We start from the raw sequence: 5,843 nt of genomic DNA on the forward strand, positions 1-5,843 counted from the left end.
TCCCTGATTAATACTTTAATTTAAATATCAAACCTGGGGCATAAATTCAACTTCAATCAGATTTTAAAAAGCAAAGTCTCCTTGAATTTATGTACGTAACAATTCTGAATGAATGCACACTCAGAAGACCAGGCCAGAAAGTAACCCATTAACTACAAGGGAAGATTTGCAGTATGTTCATCAACAAACCAAATGATCTGGTCATCAGTATGTTTCTCCTTTGAAAGCAGAGTGCTATTCCACTGTTTTATATCAGGAACTAACATAGTGATGAATTAATGAGTTACCTACAAAGTAGTTAGTAATTTGTCAAAAAGGGAGTCAAATATCTGTCATTATCCAATTGGAGAAGCTTAATTTGAGGACACTCAAAACCCATTGCCTGGCATGGAAAAAGAAGATTAATTGAGACAGTACAGAAGAGAGTAAAATAAACATATTTTCACATTGTCTATGAAAGACAATGGTACCTTATTTCACGAGTATTCTAAAAGTATACTGATTTTACTAAAGAAAAGTTTATTAGAATGTACTTAACAGCTTTTTATCACATAAACCACATGCTTCAGTACTTAACCCTGAAAGACAGGACATTTTTCTTGGTGCCTCCTCATCAGAATGATCAGTTTGTGTCATTAGTTTAGCTCTAACAGTTAACGCTGATGTCTAAATGGGATGACTACAAAAAAGATTATGGAAAAGAATAGTGAACATGACACCATGCTGTACTTAGTACTTTGCCCTTGTAGTACCAGCAAACAAATCTCTCCATTCAGAGAAAACTGGAAACAAATATAAAGCAAAATGTGAAGGAAACAAAAGAATTACTGCAAACTACAGATGTATTTTATACATCTTCAACTTAGAACATATTGAGTCTTCAATCTATATTAAAGAGGTGTCATGACAAAATCCATCTGAACAAAACAACCAAGTCAGGCCACAAAATATCCAGTTACACTGAGAAGGACTGGCCTCAAGTTACACTTGCCTATGTAGATGATCAACAATACTTCTTTAGATGCTTAGCAGAAAGGTTATCTGGCAAACGAGCAATTAATATTCTCTTCTCATATCGTATCAGAGGGGCCTGCTCATGACAAGGCATAAGGGGCTTATATCAGGGCTTCATGTACAGTAATATCTGATCTGACACGCTCCCAATAGAACTTGCCTAGAGCAGTAAGTACCCTACTGTCTTATTTCATAGTAAATAAAATGAATCACACCTCTAAAGACCCAGGATGCACAACATGGATTTATAGGATCTTAATTTTCGCAATAGTTCCTTACACAAAATCGTAAGAGAAAAGAAAGAACAGAAGTGGAGAAATTGCATATCATATTTTGGGGTTTTTTTGTTTTTTCCTTTCAAAGTACTCAACCCCTCAACACAAGATCAAACCCCTTTTCCAGGGGAACTTACCACATCATTGCTTCCTTAAAAAAGCAGTGGATGCAGCATATCATATCCTGAGGTTAGCCAAATCACTCTTAAAAATAAATTTAATAAATGTAAATTATGTAATCTAAGCTAAAGTCTTTTATCCTCTAAGAAAACACTGATTAGTTTCACTAAGAGCATTCACATTTGACATATTTGATAAACACAGCATCACGAAGGTTGGAAAAGACCTCCAAGATGATCTAGCCCAACTTTCCACCTACCACCAATATTTCCCCACTAATCATACCTTTCCTAAACAAAAAGCGCTAAGAATTTGAGAACAGCCAGTTGCTTCTCTTAGAAATAATGTTTAAAGAGATAAATTATAGCTGTCCAAGAGATACACCACCCCTCTCTCTTCCATCAATGTGACTTAAATTACCCCACCTGGCACAACAAGAGAGTGAAGGGTAGAGGGTACTCAAAGAGAGAGTGCAGGGTAAAATAAAAGATGGTAAAAACAGCTCACATCAGCAGATCCTGAGCCTTCCAAAGACGTTGCCAACTTCCAAAGACAAGTCCAGTGCTCCCAGTATCCACATCCTGAAACCACCATACGTGTCCACAGGCTTCCATAACCAATTAGCAAATATACTATCCAACACGAACCATACTAATTTTCCCTCACATAACTTCCATGCCCCTCTCCAAGTCCAAAACAATTCCCTGGAGATGCCTGGAGGCTCTAATAATAAAGAGATATTCTCCAGTTTAAGGCTGGTAATGTGTTTGATGGACGCCCTGGAAAACTCATCAGTAAAACAATATACTATAATTATCTTAATAACAATTTATACATTGACATGCAGAGAACAAAATTGCCTTTGTTAAAATTCAATTAAACACATTATATTACTGTATAAATAGCTGTTTCCAACATACTACTGAAGCCAACAATTGAAGAATAGTTTCTCTTTATTCTGATCAATTGTTTTTCCCCAGTTGAAAGCACATTAGGGCACTACATGGAAATGTCTTGTTATCACACTGCATTCAGTTTCTCCTTCAGCTGTGGAGGGTGGGGAGGAGGCAGAGATTGGGGCAAGCCATGGTCCTTTAAGTGTTTCTCTGAATCTGAAGGAATTCCACTGAGGCCAAAGCAGTCTCCCAAAGTAAGAGCAGACAAAATTTTTGTCCATGGAGTTATACCTAAACCTTTGTTTTTGTTTGTTGAAATATTTACATGTAAAAAACTAAAGCAGTCTATAACATTAAGACCCACTGATTTGTTCCAACACAGCAATTCAAATTCTTCCATTTCTACATAACCGGTGAAATAAATAAAAAGCACTTTGTGATCTTCTCCTGTAAATAAAATTTGGTATTAGTCTGAAGCTATGAGTCTATTTCTCTTAGAAAAATAGACAATGATACTGCAGCACTGAGAATCTACATAAGTGGGAAAACAACTGATTTTTCTTCTTTTAAAAAGAAAATGCACATAATGGGTTTATTATCCTCATGCATCTGAATGCAGTACCAAAGGTGTGCCTCCTGGCAGGAGCTTGGTTGGAAGGGAAATAAATATTTTTATTTATAATAGTAAAAGCAACAATAACTGATTAAAGTAAATTTAGTGGAAACATTAAAATAACGGCTGTGGAAATAAAATTTATCCTGCTCTAGCATACTGTGTGAACTTATTGAAAATAATCAAGTGCTCAGTTTGAATTAACTGAGTGTGAGTGAGTCTCAAAAAAAATGGAGAGAGAGACGGCAATAAAAAGCACTAACAGAAATTTGTTAGCTCCTTCTGCTGCTCAGTTTCTTCATATATTTTAAGAAAATCTGCAAAGATGCAAAGAATCCTCCTGTGTTCAGTTAGCAGTAAGTAAATTGCTGTGGGCTCTGAGTGCTGGAATACTTCAGCAGGCAATTCCTCTCTGTCTTTCATTCTGTTTGTCTGTGTTAAATTCCCCCTCTGCCCTCATCCATTCTCACATCCAGTTCCCAGCTTTGTCCATCCATCAATCCGCACACTTTGTCAGTGCTGACTTCATCCTGGCGCTCACAATCACATCCCAGCCCCGCTGCTGCCACGAGGGAGCTTTTCACCTCCCATCTGCGTCTCCCCGATCTGCTGACTGAGGCCCTGACGCTTGTCGTTTTCTATTGCACAGGCAAGCAAAACCACTAATACTGAACCTGATTTCTATCGTGCAGCTTTTCACCTTTCCTATCGGGAGGAATAGAGAAAGAGAGAGACAGACAGAGAAAGGGAGAGAGAGATGTTTGCTGAATTTTCTAAAACAATTCGTACTCTGGTCAGGTTGAGGCTCAATTCATCTTCAGCTCTACAAAACATCAATAGAAATCACAAGGAGAAAATGTATCACTAATTAAGGGTTGATAAGCTCTACGTCAAGAGCAGTTTAGGGGGAAAAAAACCTCACCAACACATACAGATTCTCTGCCAGCTCAAGTCCACAGAGCAGTTTCATGGCAGCTTAAAGTTAAAGCCTCACATAATTTTCTTGCATTAAACATGCTGCCTTAAAAGCAACATTCGGCAAAAATAGTGCACCAAAAACAGTTGTGACTTTATGCAAAAAGTAATTTACAAAGATTTAAATTTCAACTGAAAAAACAAAAGATGACTAAGGAAACAAATTGTTACCTAGCAATGAAATGATATTAAATTATTCTTCAGTGTTTGCCCGCTTCCTTTTCTTGGTTCAGAAGTGCAATATCCTAAGTATGAAAAAATTCTATTAGTTGTTCTTTCTTAATTAGTATTGAAATACTTCCTTAAGCCTGGTGCTGCTTTAAAAACAAAATCACCTCAGCTGTTACAGATGAGAAAGTTCTTCAAACACATATGTACAGCAGAGAAAAAGCAGCATGGTAGAGTACATGCTATCACTACTTCAGTGGCTAAGCAAGCTAAAGTATTTTCTCAAATGGAAATTAACTCATTTGCATCATTATCATATACTTGACTCTACCTGTAAAAACAAACCAGAACAAGAATGCTCCTGATGGGTTATTTTAGGAACAGAAACACAAAGCTGGCACGAAATAACTCAATGAGGAAACAAGCCTTTGCAGTCCTTGCCCACAACTTCTGTGGCCTTGAGGAAATCTTTTCACCTAATTGTGTTTCAGCTTACAAACTACTCACTCACAAAAGTTCCATGAACGCACTGTTTGATTCGCTGCTAAAAAATATCTCAAAAAAGTTTGAATGAAAAATCCTATCAATACAAACTCAACGACATGATCCCTACATGAGCTCTACGAGGCGCTCCAAACACCCTGGGAGCTACTTGGTTACAGGAGACTGTTTGCAGACCAAGTTAAACCCCCAAGTTTCCCTTAGTGCTAAGTGCAAGGCATGCTGCTGCTTCCCTACATCTCAAAGCTGTTGAACAAAGAAAAAAATCCGACAACCTAACCCAAGCCTTTTTCTCTCACCAGAACCCCTTCCCTCAGGCATCAAACCGTTCCTTTCTCAAAGACATGCTGACACACCCAAGAATCACATGTTGTCTGCATACATTTCCACATTCATGTAATTGCTATATCTCATATGTAATTTTACTTTGTTATTTTTAGTTGAAACTTGAACATTAAGACAATAAAAGAAAACATACAAAAGAGGAGAAAGAAAAGACTTGTAGATGATCATCACTAATTAAAGAGATGACTTTCTCCCAACACATTTCTGTTCTGACTAGGGTTTTAGTGCAATTCATATTCCACCATTTCACTTGTTATGAAAGACAGAACCCAAGAATAACACTATTTTTAATTCCTGAACCACTGGTTTCAAATACATTGTACATACGACACAGTAGAACTGAAGAGCAGCAGAAGAAAGTCTTCTTTGCTGTGCTACTATACACATCAGACATCTCTAATTAGACAGCAACAAAATTTTATTAATAGGCTGGACATTATGGAATGAGCTTGTTATAAATGGGCCCTGTCAAAGCCTTATTCAGCTACCAAATGAGTATTCTCAGTTCACTGCTCGCATCTGAAGCATCACCGCTGGTGCCGGATAACAAATGATTGCTATTAACCGTATTGTTAGTAATGATGGCTGAAAACAAACAAAAACCCATAAATAACAGTCTACAGAAAAATTAACCCATAAACTTGATAGATATCCAGCTGAGAAATAATAAATGACACTTTGGATCCTGCTGGGAGAAGCTAGTGGTTTTTGTTTTCTTCTCTGTCATTAACACATTTTCTGTGCTAAAAATTAGATTCTGATATATAATTATCAACGCTTTCAGATATTAATTCTGCTATCGCTCCCTCTGTTTCTCTGCTGGTTGGATGTAATGTTATTCACAGATTACTCTGAGAAAACACATCAAACACTTAACAGAGCAGGTCAAAGTGACAAGCAGCTTTTGCTGACTACACCAACCTGCACAGCCTTTTT

The 5,843-nt window shown here is 37.2% G+C and overlaps 1 protein-coding gene across 1 annotated transcript in view; it reads right to left on the reverse strand.

The window, feature by feature from the left end:
• LRMDA (leucine rich melanocyte differentiation associated) overlaps window positions 1-5,843 on the reverse strand; it is a 640,442-nt gene that overhangs the window by 481,385 nt on the left and 153,214 nt on the right. The gene's annotated exons all lie outside the window — the stretch shown is intronic.

This window comes from Meleagris gallopavo, chromosome 8 (genome assembly GCF_000146605.3).
Source record: "Meleagris gallopavo isolate NT-WF06-2002-E0010 breed Aviagen turkey brand Nicholas breeding stock chromosome 8, Turkey_5.1, whole genome shotgun sequence".
Taxonomy (NCBI): domain Eukaryota; kingdom Metazoa; phylum Chordata; class Aves; order Galliformes; family Phasianidae; genus Meleagris; species Meleagris gallopavo.